The sequence below is a fragment of the Ylistrum balloti genome, unplaced genomic scaffold, assembly GCF_031769215.1.
Source record: "Ylistrum balloti isolate Yb309-2 unplaced genomic scaffold, AGI_CSIRO_Ybal_v1 Utg369932, whole genome shotgun sequence".
In the NCBI taxonomy this organism is placed as follows: Eukaryota; Metazoa; Mollusca; class Bivalvia; order Pectinida; family Pectinidae; genus Ylistrum; species Ylistrum balloti.
The window spans coordinates 62,310-79,602 of NW_026782044.1; the positions used below are offsets into that span (position 1 = coordinate 62,310).

General features: G+C 35.8%; 1 protein-coding gene across 5 annotated transcripts in view; it reads right to left on the bottom strand.

The window, feature by feature from the left end:
- Positions 1–17,293, bottom strand: part of LOC132547071 (kazrin-like) — a 93,270-nt gene that overhangs the window by 46,411 nt on the left and 29,566 nt on the right. Inside the window, exon 1 of one of the 5 annotated variants that reach the window (XM_060210828.1) lies at positions 1,723–1,862. The exons of 3 other annotated variants lie outside the window; for them this stretch is intronic. The gene's annotated coding sequence lies outside the window, so the exon portion shown is untranslated. Of the gene's footprint in view, positions 1–1,705; positions 1,863–17,293 lie in introns of those variants that run through there. One more of the 5 variants, XM_060210827.1, reaches the window with a different exon arrangement.

Sequence of the window (17,293 nt, forward strand, 5' to 3'; positions counted from 1 at the left end):
AACCTGTCTACTGAGATTCAACATGTCTAATCTAAAATTTGTTACTGAGATTTAACCTGTCTACTGAGATTTAACCTGTCTACTGAGATTCAACATGTCTAATCTAACATTTGTTTAATTTAACCTGTTACTGAGATTTAACCTGTTACTGAGATTCAACATGTCTAATCTAAAATTTGTTACTGAGATTTAATTTAACCTGTCTACTGAGATTTAACCTGTCTACTGAGATTTAACCTGTCTACTGAGATTCAACATGTCTAATCTAAAATTTGTTACTGAGATTTAACCTGTCTACTGAGATTCAACATGTCTAATCTAAAATTTGTTACTGAGATTTAACCTGTCTACTGAGATTTAACCTGTCTACTGAGATTCAACATGTCTAATCTAAAATTTGTTACTGAGATTTAACCTGTCTACTGAGATTTAACCTGTCTACTGAGATTCAACATGTCTAATCTAACATTTGTTACTGAGATTTAACCTGTCTACTGAGATTTAACCTGTCTACTGAGATTTAACCTGTCTACTGAGATTCAACATGTCTAATCTAAAATTTGTTACTGAGATTTAACCTGTCTACTGAGATTCAACATGTCACTAAAATACTGAGATTTAACCTGTCTACTGAGATTTAACCTGTCTACTGAGATTCAACATGTCTAATCTAACATTTGTTAGAGATTAACCTGTCTACTGAGATTAACCTGTCTACTGAGATTCAACATGTCTAATCTAAAATTTGTTACTGAGATAAAGATTCAACATGTCTAATCTAACATATGGATTTCTGAGATATGAGATTTAACCTGTCTACTGAGACAACATGTCTAATCTAAAAGTTACTGAGATTTAACCTGTCTACTGAGATTCAACATGTCTAATCTAAAATTTGTTAACTGAGATTTAACCTGTCTACTGAGATTCAACATGTCTAATCTAAAATTTGTTACTGAGATTTTTCTACTGAGATTCAACATGTCTAATCTAAAATTTGTTACTGAGATTTAACCTGTCTACTGAGATTCAACATGTCTAATCCAACATTTGTTACTGAGATTTAACCTGTCTACTGAGATTCAACATGTCTAATCTAACATTTATTACTGAGATTTAACCTGTCTAATTAAACACTTGCCTATTGAGATCACCTGTCTAATCAAAAAGTTGTCTATTGAGATTTTATCTGTCTGGATATGAAAAGTAATTACTAACTAAGTCATGATTAGTCCCTGAAGTACAACTATTTCAGCAGATATATTGCCTGTATGATATCAATAGTCAACAATCAGTATCAGCAGAAATCTGTTGATGTATTTACCAATTTATCTTCGTTGGAAGACTGTCAGGATTTGATCATCTGCTCCTGGCGTTATCCACTAGTCAGCTGTTGATTCAATGTTAAATATCAGCTACATTACAAGAATGTTCAGACCGCACAACTTCAGATTCCAGTCCTCCCAAACTTGTCAATAAAGGCCTTGAGTTGTGTGATAATAATCAATGGCTACTGAAACCCAGCAATTCCAGAGATTTCAGGAATCGCTGATTAAAAATGTAAATCAAAGGACACCAATATAACTCAAACTTCAGTGTAATAAATTCCTGTTTGTGATACCACCACGCCGTCACCGATATACAAACTGAGCACATGCAGAAGTATGTAACATGGTGCACTTGGATATGTAATTGGTATACTTACCAATGTTAATTACTAACAATTAGATGGTCCGAGGTTGATGCTGTCTGGTTAAACTACAGTGATGTGTTGTTAATATGGGTGAATGGTGACCAGTGATCCTGGAGAACACACAGGGATGTAGAAAACACTCCACACACTACACCAGTGTCTGTCTGTCTGGTAGAGAAACAGACATACAACCACTTGACATAACTAAGGAATTTCTCATCCTCCAGTGTTAAAGTGCAGCCAACAATCTCCCGTACACAGGCCTGCACAGTGCACTGGGAAGGCAAGGCCAAATTAAACATACACAGAATACATTATATTGACAGTCTATGCTAATATACCGCATCATAGGACTAAATCTTTCCCAATCAACACTTTTAGGCCATGCCAATAAAGATTTGTAAATAACTGTGATGATGATCCAATACATCAGGCCAAGCCAATAAAGATTTGTAAATCAGTGTAATGATCAATTACATCAGGCCAAGCCAATAAAGATTTGTAAATCACTATGATGGTGATCAATTACATTAGGCCAAGCCAATAAATATTTGTAAATCAGTGTAATGATCAACTACATCAGGCCAAGCCAATAAAGATTTGTAAATCACTATGATGGTGATCAATTACATTAGGCCAAGCCAATAAATATTTGTAAATCACTATGATGGTGATCAATTACATCAGGCCAAGCCAATAAAGATTTGTAAATCACTATGATGGTGATCAATTACATCAGGCCAAGCCAATAAATATTTGTAAATCACTATGATGGTGATCAATTACATTAGGCCAAGCCAATAAATATTTGTAAATAAGTGTAATGATCAACTACATCAGGCCAAGCCAATAAAGATTTATAAATCACTATGATGGTGATCAATTACATCAGGCCAAGCCAATAAAGATTTGTAAATCACTATGATGGTGATCAATTACATCAGGCCAAGCCAATAAGATTTGTAAATCACTATGATGGTGATCAATTACATCAGGCCAAGATATATAAGATTTGTAAATCACTATGATGGTGATCAATTACATCAGGCCAAGCCAATAAAGATTTGTAAATCAGTGTAATGATCAATTACATCAGGCCAAGCCAATAAAGATTTGTAAATAACTGTGATGGTGATCAATTACATTAGGCCAAGCCAATAAAGATTTATAAATCACTATGATGGTGATCAATTACATCAGGCCAAGCCAATAAAGATTTGTAAATCACTATGATGGTGATCAATTACATCAGGCCAAGCCAATAAGATTTGTAAATCACTATGATGGTGATCAATTACATCAGGCCAAGCCAATAAGATTTGTAAATCACTATGATGGTGATCAATTACATCAGGCCAAGCCAATAAAGATTTGTAAATCAGTGTAATGATCAATTACATCAGGCCAAGCCAATAAAGATTTGTAAATCAGTGTAATGATCAATTACATCAGGCCAAGCCAATAAAGATTTGTGAATCACTGTAATGATGATCAATTACATAAAGCCATGCAAAAAATGTTTGTTAATCACTTAAAGTGTCACTATACTTTAAGCCAATGTCATTCCTTGTACTATATTATATAGGGAAATACCCTTGTATACTGATAATTTTACACATTGAGGTTAAACAGATGACATCCCTAAATTGCCTAAATCTAGAATGTTTGGATATTTCTTTGACAATGATTGTCTGTCAGATATATAAATAAAGAGTATAAATTGACTGTTGAATCTCATTTTCACTTTGAACTTTTAAACATACTAATTTTTTTTATCTAAATTCATGTTAAAGAGCCACAGATTTTAAAGAATGAATAATCAAGCGTTGACCTTTGTAGTGATTTGATAAAGCAGTCATCCAACCAGCAACAGATTAAACTGAGACCAGTCATCCAATCAGAAATAGAACAGACTTCAGTCATCCAATCAGAGACAGAGCATACAGCAGTCATCCTATCAGAGACAGAGCATACAGCAGTCATCCAATCAGAGACAGTTCATACAGCAGTCATCCTATCAGAGACAGAACATACAGTAATCATCCTATCAGAGACAGGGCATACAGCAGTCATCCTATCAGAGACAGAGCATACAGCAGTCATCCTATCAGAGACAGGGCATACAGCAGTCATCCTATCAGAGACAGAGCATACAGCAGTCATCCAATCAGAGACAGAACATACAGTAATCATCCAATCAGAGACAGAGCATACAGCAGTCATCCTATCAGAGACAGAGCATACAGCGGTCATCCTATCAGAGACAGAACATACAGTAATCATCCAATCAGAGTCAGGGCATACAGCAGTCATCCTATCAGAGACAGAGCATAAAGCAGTCTTCAAATCAGAGACAGAGCATACAGCATTCATCCAATCAGAGACAGAGCATACAGCAGTCATCCTATCAGAGACAGAGCATAAAGCAGTCTTCAAATCAGAGACAGAGTATACAGCAGTCATCCAATCAGAGTCAGGGCATACAGCAGTTATCCAATCAGAGACAGAGCATACAGCATTCATCCAATCAGAGACAGAGCATACAGCAATCATCCATTTTCTGACACAGAACATACAGTAATCATCCAATCAGAGACAGAGCATACAGCAGTCATCCAATCAGAGACAGAACATACAGTAGTCATCCTATCAGAGACAGTTCATACAGCAGTCATCCTATCAGAGACAGAGCATACAGCAATTATCCAATCAGAGACAGAGCATACAGCAATCATCCAATCAGAGACAGAGTATACAGCAATCATCCAATCAGAGACAACGTATACAGTTGTCATACATTCTCCCAATATATTATTGAAATATTTGTTTACTTAACTGGTTTGACATACATTATTATGGCTTTTCAGCAGATGCCTTTATTCAAATCACACTGGGCCCCTTATTTATCACAGGTATTTCTTAAAAATTCCCGAAACAGATGAAAAATGTTAACAACGGCAACAGAAGGTTAGAAACCTCCCGATCTACAATAAGTATATATATATATAAGAGGATATCTACACATTGCTTCCTGGCAACTTGCTTCTATAAAATTCTGCTACCTTTGATTAATTCTGATGTTCTGTGATAAGCCTGACGCTGATGTTGAAGAACAACTGTGGGTCTAAACAGTTATAATCAGGCAACAGAAGCCTTAGCTCTCTTCTAAACAACACTGGTTTTATTTCTGGCTCCGCCAGCGTCACCAGGATTAACGCCTCTGTCTGTCTATAAATCAGTGCCAGGGCATTGTCTATTTCAGTACCAGGCCAGCATTTATAGTCCAAGCAAAAAAATTTCACATTATCATTAACAAACAGAAACCAAGACAAAGCAGTTTAACAAACTTTTTTATTAACTGGCCTTCATCTTATCTAGGAGATTATTTTCTGCCAACTTTTTTTTCAAAAATTGAAGACAGTATTTTATGTTTTGTAACGATATAAACAAAGAAAATCGCTAATTATTTCCAAAACAAAAAACTGAAATTATTTTTAAAAAGTTTGTAATAGGGATAAATTTATCTTTGGCAGAGAAAGATTGTAAAATAGAGAGGCATTCACCTGTTATCTAGCAGCTTTTTGCAATCTAATAGTTCAATTAGTATCTAAATTTCATTAAAAACCCAATTTATGGCGCTCTTTTTAAGATATTTCAGATCTTCAATCTAGAGTTTTTCACATGAACTGATCTTTTTTAAGTTTTTTATCGTATTTTTCTAGTCCTTGCTATGAACATGAATTATCATTAGGAGAATTAAATTCAACAATGAATTTAGATCACATGGATTTTTTAAAAGAGCAGCCACTAATTTAAGTAGACAGCATTAAAAGTCGACTCGCTACATGTATAACAAAATATGCTGTTGTATTGGAACTTCTGGGTCTTTATAATTATATATATTTATGTAAATCATACATTATAACATTGTCTGTATACTTAATAACCTGTAATGGACATATTAATAATACTGTTGAGGATATTCTATAGCATTAATGCATGTTTGCATTATCTAAAGCTTAAGGAACATTGTAACATACAGGTCTACTCTGATTTCAAAAACACTAAAAACTTACATCACATTGATAAGTGTAGAGTGTTCTCAGCTTAATACGCTACAAACCTCAATAAAACTTTCAATTACTTTAACTCATAAAAAGTATAAACTTCCCAAAATTTATTAAAACAGAGGGTTAATTTTAAATCCCAGGCAACATGTATGTTTAATTCCAATATATCACAAAATAAATATTTGAATGACTGTCTTGAAGCTAACAATATTTGGTACAGAAAACTAATTCTTGATGAACAAAACGGTATAGAGGAATCTCAAGTAAATGTATGTATCAAATATCAGGTGAATCCAGCTGTCTACATTTAATACCTGTTTGGTTGCTTTATGACACAACCTTTTCCTTTCCTTTGTGCGTATATGATATATTTAAGTTAGTTACAAAAACATTTCTTTCGCATCTGAGTTTTACTGCGACATTTACTTTTGTACGTCATCTTTAATGATTTAATATCAAGGAGAGGTTACAATTACTATAGAGCTGACTTAAACATTACCTGGTATATGTGAGGAAAATTATCTTCAAAATCCCCTGGATAGTCTCAACAAGTCTGCTTCACAGATTTTGAAAAATTGTCTCAAATGATATTTTTGAAATATACTGTATATATATACATGTATACTGTATTTTTGTGCAATAAGTCGAGGGGCAACCATATTACCTACGATTTAAAAGGAGGAAGAATGACATTTGACATGACAATGTTAAATTTTAGTTGGGATGTCTATTGAAACTACAACTTACATGGATTGGCGTCATTGTTACCGAAGTCATTCAGGCCTGTATTGTCAGATATATGGTCTATAATTATCTTTAAAATTCAAAACATTAATTTCAGGAAGATATATATAGTATTTACTGAAGATCTTTAACAACGAGACTTATATCGTCAACAGGTTGATACCAAGTTCTACATATCTACACAATGTTACACCCCTTCTTTTGTTCAAAATGTGAAGAGACATTACTATGCACTATAGACAATTGAATATGTTACCTATATCTTAACATATTTATGTTTATGAATGTTAAAGGGCAATAACTCTGTCTATAGCAATACATGATTAAGACACAATTTTATCTAGATATTGTACTTGGGAAGGTACATGCAAATGCAGCGGAGTTAATGAATCATCGATCACCAGACAAACTGATAGAAAGCAGTATGTCCATGATCAGGTTGGTACTGATCAATTTCTATGGCCATTAAACAATTTTCAATCCAGTGAGAAATGAAAAACATATATTTGTTTAATAAATTTGTCACCAAACATTCCATGTATTTAAGCAAATACATTAATTTCCTCTATTTTCCCACGCAATTAGTTTAAGTAAATAGAGTGACAGCTATCAAATAACTAGAGATAATTACTTTATTATATAATCACTGTTTGGTCACATGAAAATGGACATGCTCAACAAAAAAGTCCAACTTCTACGAAATCACAAAACAAAAGAAAATATCAACATGTAATACAATGTAACCATAATCCAAACAAAAATTTAATAAGGCTGCAGAAAAATTTCAACAAAAGAAAGTACAAGGAGAATAAGACCAGGTGTTACAGAATAGTAAGCATCTTCTGCTGCTTTGATAACACCCGCCATATAAAACTTGGTCAATCCAAGTAAATAAAGCCATACCTATAGGTAAACAAACAAGCATCAAACACGTCCAGCTTCATACAAACTGGTCCATTATAGAGAATGTTGTTGGTATTGTTAGACAAATTATATACTTAACGCTGATAGGTAAGATAATATTCATCATTACTAATAGATATGTCAAATCTTTATAAGGTGATGTAGAGCAGGACATAGAAAGCATACAGGCTATTGTTAAGATACATAGCTCAATCCTTTCTATAATATTTGGCCTCAATACCTACTTTATAGTACACTGGATACTGTGTTGTATCACTTTCTATATAGTCTGATATAACTCTGGGGATGTAGAGCAGAACATATCAACTCATTTACATTTTACATGTTTTTGTGCCTTCATATAGTTGCCTCCGCCCAAAAAATGTTGAGCTCACATTTATTCTACACCTGGGGTGAAAAGACATTGTGCACATTAACTGCTCTAAAATCTCAACCCTTATTACTTCCCTTCAAACAATAGTAGAACTTTCCATAACAACTCTCGGCCATTCTGGAATGCAAAAAGTGTACAAAACATTGAACCATCTGAAATCCCCTGTACCTCACACCTGTGAAACGTTGACGATTAATTATCATTCCTCGTAAGGTCACTGATCAATAAATTACTCCCTGTCCCTACAGAACTCTTCTGTGCACATGAACTTACTTTATAAAATGTTTCCGAAGATTCCTACACACCGCTAATATGTACATCATCATTTCAGTAATTGTGATATCAAGCATCTGTTATTATTTCCAGGTAGATGTAAAAAAGAAAGTACAAGTAAACAAAGCGATATAAAGGATATCGCAGGTAATACCTACCTGATATTTTTCTCCTGTAAGGTAGCGATCTTCTGTGAAATAAGTCATGAATGACACACAATGTTGATACACTTCATATAAACCAGCTGCGAGGAATGCTGATCACAACAATCTTTCTTACATTAAGCTGACCACGCCAGATTAATCAGTACAGTAGGAGAGGCGGTCACCTGTGGTCAACATAATCCCACCAGCCGGGACAGTGACCAGTGTCAATTTGTGATTCAATACGCATTTACCATTACGAAAGATAGATGAATGTCCTATTTACGACACCTTTTACAGTGTATACTACTGAAGGCCAGCCGTGCTTACCTGTCGGCAGATTGGAGCAGTGTTTTGACAGACACCTACGACAACATAATCTGTTTTGTGTACGGTAAATAACATATTATTTGAACACCATCAAAATAATTACCAGTATGTAGGTAGTCTCAAAAGAGTACAATTATGGTAAGTGACATGAAATTCTAACATAGCAAAATAACAGTAGTAATGCTTTCTAGGCCCATGAGATCTGCCTCCCATAAACAGCCTCAAAATAGTTATAGGTAGTTTGATCGAAGTAATATTTTTTTAACAAAAAAAAAATTACCATCAATCCATCAGTACAGGATGTAAACAATGACAACATATCAGATTAATTAAAGAAAAGTGATGGTTGTAAGGATTTATCTCTTTAACAAAATTTATATTCAGCAAATTAACTTAAATAAAGAAACTAAACAGCAGGGTTTGGAGTATTCTGCGGTTACCTTACTAACAAAGGGCTATAACTCTTTAAATATCTGCATATAAAACATGGTTTCATAGTTCAATATTTTGCCATCCTATTTACAGAGGATTAAGTAATTGTTGCCTGCATATAGACTAACTGCATTCAGACAGACATTGTCCAGGACAGCAGACAAACATACTCAATGCATCATATTACAACATATTCTTTCAACTGTTTATGCTCAATATATGACACTTCAGGAAAGTACTTCACTACTGTACTTTATAAACCTTACAGGCTTTTTTTCATATTTTCTCTAACAAATTTGTAAAAACATTTATTTCATTTGTAGTTCTCTCTTCCTTCAGAAACACCTGTATCTTAACTGACTTTCATTTCCCCTCAAAACTAACAAAAGGCATAGAAGCACCTTTAAATTGCAGATGAATATTTGTGTTTAAAATTATAGTAGTGCATTTGACATTGTAAATACATCTGGGTGTGTTGTATTTCTAAATAATTTCAAGTTTTGTTATTAGATTTAATCAATGACATTTAAATAATTTTCACTTTTTGAAAATTTTCAAAAGTTTTAACATTCACACCTAAAATTCTCATTTCTGTCAACTGGAAGTTCTCCATCCTCCTGCCTTATATAGCCGTCGCTCCACAGTAAAAATTTTCATTGTTTGTGGTATATGATTATCTTGGAGCACATTTCATTGTTGTTTAGAAGTAAACTGCATAGCTGGTAGTTTACTTTAAACACAGGTATATATTCTTTACGATCATGCATGCCAGGGATTTTTTCTCCTTTTAATTTGTGGCTACCCACAAATCTGTGGTAATGACTGCCCTCCATGACCCATGTCAACACCACTACTAAGCATGCATGGCTGTTTTTTACTTCTGATAAAGATCAAGAGTTATCTCAGCTTCCATACCGATTAGGTTTTGGGACTGCTTTTTTCAATTAGCCACAAAGTTCTATCATAGTTACTCATTAATACATGTCACTGATGTACTTTAGACGCTAGTTTCAGCATGTGGCACTTACACATAGGGAAGTGAATAAGAGGGACACAAGGGCACCAGGTTGCTAAAGAAAGAGATAGGGGATGGGGTCAGTAGGGAAAGCTCAATGGAGACAGGTGGCTGAATAAAATATGGTAAAGAGACCCAGGATGTCCAAAAGGGGACCTTGTTGGGTTGGGGCCCAAGGGTTGGACCATGGGAACAGGATGGGGTGACAAAACACCAAACCAGAATAGGAGTCACAAGGCAGAATGTATGTAGGGAATAAGGAGAGGAAAGAGAGAGAAAGATCCCAACACAGAAGGTAAAAAGAAAATGGAGAGTGGGGTAGGGTACCAAGGGCAAATATTGGTAGGGATATTTGTGGAGATGGAGGGAGACCCAAGGAAGAAGGTTAATAGGGAGTGGGGAGAGGGGATTCGAAAAAATGGGGCAAGTAAGGAATAAAGAATGAAGTAGGATATGGAGAGTAGAGTGGGGAGGGACCTCAAGGAGATGGGTTAGTAAGAAATGGGGAGTAGAGGGGGGAGGGACCTCAAGGAGATGGGTTAGTAAGGAATGGGGAGTATAGGGGTGGGGAGGGACCTCAAGGAGATGGGTCAGTAAGGAATGGGGAGTAAAGGGGTGAGGGACCTCAAGGAGATGGGTTAGTAAGGAACGGAGAGTAGAGGGGGGAGGGACCTCAAGGAGATGGGTTTGTAAGGAATGGGGAGTAGAGGGGAGAGGGACCTCATGGAGATGGGTTAGTAAGGAACGCGGGATTGGGGATGGGTCTGAAGAAAGAGGGTTAGTAGGAAATTAAGGTCGGGGAGGGGTCAGGAGGCAAAATTTGTGGGGAAGACATGAGATCTGGATGGGAACAGGATGGAAACATGAAAGTAAAACAAGGATGTATAAAGGGTGATAAAAACGAAAATGCTGGAAATTCAGTATATATAAAAGGAACATTGAGAAAAGAAAGGGATAAACAAGAATCATTAGAAACAGCTGTGGAGGCTAAACGACAGAAAGAACCATAAATATAAACAACATGTATAATGAAAGAAAACTCGGGATAGAACTAGAGAGAAACAACAAGGGGGCTGACAAACCAGTTCAATTAGATAAGCTATAAATGTTAAAGTGGTACATATCCCAGACACATTAAATGTTGAATTTGATAGATCATGGCCATGCCATCACACAGATAATAATTAACATTACATAATTCTACACCTACCTGTAGTTTTTCCTTCTATCAGTCAGCCTTTGAATGTGTCCCTGTTTTTTTCCTTACTGGGACCAGACCCTGCTACCTGTAGCCTCGTTAAAGGTGTATTCCCCAGCCATTACCACGCACCATTAATACATAGCCTACAGTGTAGTCTTCTGATAATTGTATTACACACCTGAACAACTTCTCACACAGGTAAAAACTTACACAGGTGCAAACCAGCTTGTCTTTGTAAGCAGGAATCACTATAGTATATGTAACCCTTGGCATTCCATGTTATGCATAATTCTTTTGTCTATCCAAATTTACTACTTAATGAACAGTAGCAAACTTTCTCTTCAACACCGAAGAATTTTTTTCTAGTTGTGTCAATTTATTTATCAATATTTTATCGGACCTTTGACCTTGCCTAGTACATTAGAATCTCCTTAAAACATGATAAACGTATGTTAAACATTTAAATCAACATGACATTTGAATGTACCAATGATTATTTAAGCTACCTGAGAATTGAAAAGCAAACGATCAACTATCGTTTGTCAAAGTCACATTCATTGTCCACTTATGTTTCGTATCTCTTTGGATATCGATGTTTGGACACAATATAAAATTTGATAAGATCACAGGTATCAAAATTTGGACAATAGAAACTGGATATGTACCCTATAATGATGGTTTAAGATTTCAAGTTTCCCTCCAGTTATAACATTCTTAGTCTGTTGTACATGTGTGTATTGGACATCAATATTTACAATCATTTAGTCTTTTCAATACATTTTGTATCAACAAGGAAAACCACAGGACAGCTTAACTGATAACTTAAGTCTTAAAACCATTTATTTTCAACATTTTAATATACATGCAAATGATAAAACAAAAATTCAAATAAAAATTAATTATATCATATAATTTGTTCTTTGTTTTTTTTCTTGTTTTTTTCTTAATCTTGACTTATCAAGCTGACAATGCAGTGTAGACTGGAAACAATTGATTCCCTGACTTCTCTGTCAGCCTTTATATATACATTTCAATTCCCAATGGAGGTGGGTATTATTGTCAAGGCCAGGTCATGTCTTGTTAGCTTAACTATAATAATCTAAAAATATAAAAAAAAAGTTGTACAAAATTCTATAATCTCTCATCCTAATTCTTAGAACTGTTCTTTACATTTTAAATTTCGACATATACCACTTTTAGCGATAATTTTAATTATATCTACAGGGTAGGCTACATAGCCCTTCAGAAATATTGTAAGCTTACGAGTGATGAAAATAATACCAGGTTAGAATGCCCAGTCATTGAACCCTGGTATCCAATATTTAGTAACCCAGTTAATGAAGGAGAAAGTCGACAGAATGTACTCTGTAAAATCCTATTACAACAGATCAGCTTTAGTCTTATATCATTAGGAGTAAGAGAAACGAGTCTGACATAACACTACAGGTGAAAAGTGCAAAACACTTAGTACAGTACTCGAGACATATTACTTAAGGATCAGAATGACCATAAAAGACTTTTTGACAAGTTGATAGTGTCTATACATAAATCTCTATGTATACAGAAGAGTTCATTCCTATGTTCCTTCACAGAATCAGATAATGAAGTTCCGTAAACTTGAAACCGGATATATGTCCAAAATATCTAACATTATCAAATAACACGTAGATAACAACGAACAGGATGTAAAAGTCTCGACTTCCAAACTTGGCAAATATTTTGCAGGCAAATTGAAATGAATTTGAGATTATACATCTGTGAATGTACCGTTTTTTCAGCATGGTGAAATGTGAGTGCGTAACCACTGCACCACCTGAACATGGAATGAAGTGACAATAATATTCACAAAATAACCCTTACATCCTGTACCAGGAATGTTTTATCCCTGTGTTCATCATTAGGTGTTAATGCATTCTGTATTCCAGTAATCTTATACTCAGTCTTGACTCCTATCTTTTATTTCCTTGATTAAAAGATGACATTATATAAGAAAAAGAATGCTGAATACAGTAAACTCCATCTGTGCCTAGGTATATAATACTGTATTTGTGCCTTATTTCAGTCCAATTCCTCCATTTTGGTAATTACAAAGCAGCACGCCCCTGTTACTTTGGCTTTTCATGTTAATACATGAAGACTTCCTGCAAGATTATGAGTCAATAAGACTTAAAATACAGGGCAACAAATATTATCTTATGACAATACAGCAGTTCTTGTGAAATATGAATTGTGATTTCTTACATTTTTACCAGTAGAAAAAAGAAATTCTTGGCTGGTATATAATTCATGCTTTGAAAATCTTAATGTAATTTTTAAACAAGAGGCCCATGGGCCTTAACGGTCATCTGACAAAAAGCAAGCCAAACCTAGAAAGTGGGTTGAGGTCATTCATTTGAACAAACTTGGTAGCCTCTCCTCCAAGCATCTTACAGGCCCAATATCAGCACTCATGGACTTTTGCTTGTTGAGAAGAAGTCGTTTGTATATTTTAACATATTTGACCCCTGTGACCTTGAAAGTGGGTTGAGGTCATTCATTTGAATAAACTTGGTAGCCTTTCCTCCCAGCATGCTACAGACCCAATATCGGCACTCATAGACTTTTGCTTATTGAGATGAAGTCCTTTGTATATTTTAACATATTTGACCCCTGTGACCTTGAAAGTGGGCCAAGGTCATTCATTTGAACAAACTTTGTAGGGCTCCATGCCAGCATGCTATGGGCCAAGTATTAGCCCCCTAGGCCTTCTAGTATTTGAGAAGAAGTTATTTAAAGATTTTGACATATTTGACCCCTGCGACCTTGAAAGTTGTTCAAGGTCATTCATTTAAATAAACTTGGTAGCCTTTCCTCCCAGCATGCTACAGACCCAATATCGGCACTCATAGACTTTTGCTTATTGAGATGAAGTCCTTTGTATATTTTAACATATTTGACCCCTGTGACCTTGAAAGTGGGCCAAGGTCATTCATTTGAACAAACTTTGTAGGGCTCCATGCCAGCATGCTATGGACCAAGTATTAGCCCCCTAGGCCTTCTAGTATTTGAGAAGAAGTTATTTAAAGATTTTGACATATTTGACCCCTGCGACCTTGAAAGTTGTTCAAGGTCATTCATTTAAACAAACTTGATAGCACTTCATCCCAGCATGCCACAGGCACAATATCAGCAATCTGAGCCTTTTGGTTATTGAGAAGAAGTTGTTTAAAGATTTTAACATATTTGACCCCTGTGACCTTTAAAGTGGGTCAAGGTCATTCATTTGAACAAACTTGGTAGTCCTTCATCCCAGCATGTCACAGGCCCAATATCTACACTCTGAGCCTTTTGGTTAATGAGAAGAAGTTGTTTAAATATTTTAACATATTTGACCCCTGTGACCTTTAAAGTGGGTCAAGGTCATTCATTTGAACAAACTTGGTAGTCCTTCATCCCAGCATGTCACAGGCCCAATATCTACACTCTGAGCCTTTTGGTTAATGAGAAGAAGTTGTTTAAAGATTTTAACATATTTGACCCCTGTGACCTTGAAAGTGGGTTGAGGTCATTCATTTGAATAAACTTGGTAGCCTTTCCTCCCAGCATGCTACAGACCCAATATCGGCACTCATAGACTTTTGCTTATTGAGATGAAGTCCTTTGTATATTTTAACATATTTGACCCCTGTGACATTGAAAGTGAGCCAAGGTCATTCATTTGAACAAACTTTGTAGGGCTCCATGCCAGCATGCTATGGGCCAAGTATTAGCCCCCTAGGCCTTCTAGTATTTGAGAAGAAGTTATTTAAAGATTTTGACATATTTGACCCCTGCGACCTTGAAAGTTGTTCAAGGTCATTCATTTAAATAAACTTGGTAGCCTTTCCTCCCAGCATGCTACAGACCCAATATCGGCACTCATAGACTTTTGCTTATTGAGATGAAGTCCTTTGTATATTTTAACATATTTGACCCCTGTGACCTTGAAAGTGGGCCAAGGTCATTCATTTGAACAAACTTTGTAGGGCTCCATGCCAGCATGCTATGGGCCAAGTATTAGCCCCCTAGGCCTTCTAGTATTTGAGAAGAAGTTATTTAAAGATTTTGACATATTTGACCCCTGCGACCTTGAAAGTTGTTCAAGGTCATTCATTTAAATAAACTTGGTAGCCTTTCCTCCCAGCATGCTACAGACCCAATATCGGCACTCATAGACTTTTGCTTATTGAGATGAAGTCCTTTGTATATTTTAACATATTTGACCCCTGTGACCTTGAAAGTGGGCCAAGGTCATTCATTTGAACAAACTTTGTAGGGCTCCATGCCAGCATGCTATGGGCCAAGTATTAGCCCCCTAGGCCTTCTAGTATTTGAGAAGAAGTTATTTAAAGATTTTGACATATTTGACCCCTGCGACCTTGAAAGTTGTTCAAGGTCATTCATTTAAATAAACTTGGTAGCCTTTCCTCCCAGCATGCTACAGACCCAATATCGGCACTCATAGACTTTTGCTTATTGAGATGAAGTCCTTTGTATATTTTAACATATTTGACCCCTGTGACCTTGAAAGTGGGCCAAGGTCATTCATTTGAACAAACTTTGTAGGGCTCCATGCCAGCATGCTATGGACCAAGTATTAGCCCCCTAGGCCTTCTAGTATTTGAGAAGAAGTTATTTAAAGATTTTGACATATTTGACCCCTGTGACCTTGAAAGTTGTTCAAGGTCATTCATTTAAACAAACTTGATAGCCCTTCATCCCAGCATGCCACAGGCACAATATCAGCAATCTGAGCCTTTTGGTTATTGAGAAGAAGTTGTTTAAAGATTTTAACATATTTGACCCCTGTGACCTTTAAAGTGGGTCAAGGTCATTCATTTGAACAAACTTGGTAGTCCTTCATCCCAGCATGTCACAGGCCCAATATCTACACTCTGAGCCTTTTGGTTAATGAGAAGAAGTTGTTTAAATATTTTAACATATTTGACCCCTGTGACCTTTAAAGTGGGTCAAGGTCATTCATTTGAACACACTTGGTAGAGCTCCATGCCAGTATCCTCTGTGCCAAGTATTAGCCCCCTAGACCTTCTAGTATTTGAGAAGAAGTCGTTTGAATGAAAAGTTTACGGACGGCGCACGGCGGACGGCGCACGGCGCACGGTGCACGGCGGACGACGACGGACGAAGCATGATGACTATAGGTCATCGGACCCTTCGGGTCCAGATGACCTAAAAATGCAAGTATTTCAAATAAAACATTATTATAAATAAAATAGATAGGAACAGTTTGGGTACATGCTAACATGTACCTAGATTATAAAAGACCCCACAATTTGTCTTCTATCAAAAACACCTGTGTCTTTAAATTTGTTATCAGTGATGGTAATTAATGCTTGACACCACTGTGGCTAGCCCTTGTAGGAGGTGCATACATGTCTTCTATAAAGACTACTATGTATTTTACTTGCCCCCAGCTGACGATTCCATCTGCCACATAAACATTACACATGATACAATACAACACAAACATTGCAGGGTCATTGGAAATTACAGTTAAGTGACTTTTTATTTCGGGGTTTAAATGTGCTGCCCCCCAAGGCCGAAGATCGACCTACAATGTGTGGTTTGATGTCATCAACATGTACAATACCCTGTTATAAATTATATGAAGTAATCGTGATCTTTATACAAAATACGTAAGCCCGACATTTACTGTTGAAAAAAGTTGAATACCTGGTTCTTTAAGTGAGTGAGTCATCTACTTGGGTAACACGACTACAAAACGACTTGCCGAGTGTCCTTTAAAATTTCAATCAATTCTGTTAAACACAATTAGAATTTTATCAGAATGACATGTGTACATAAAACCCAGTGCAATACGAAGCACATGTATTATACGTCAGGGAAACAGGTCATGTTTAAGATCATATCGTCCCCGACCAAACTGACATGTACCACATTTTACATTATGATTACTTTCTGTAGAGGCAGTTTAATCTTTTAATCATCTTCAACAATGAGCCGGACTTACGTAAATAAAAAAAATCAAAAACCTGAGTAGCTTTTGTCATGTTTTATAATAATTCACCTATAGTTGTATAAAAACACTCTTTGAA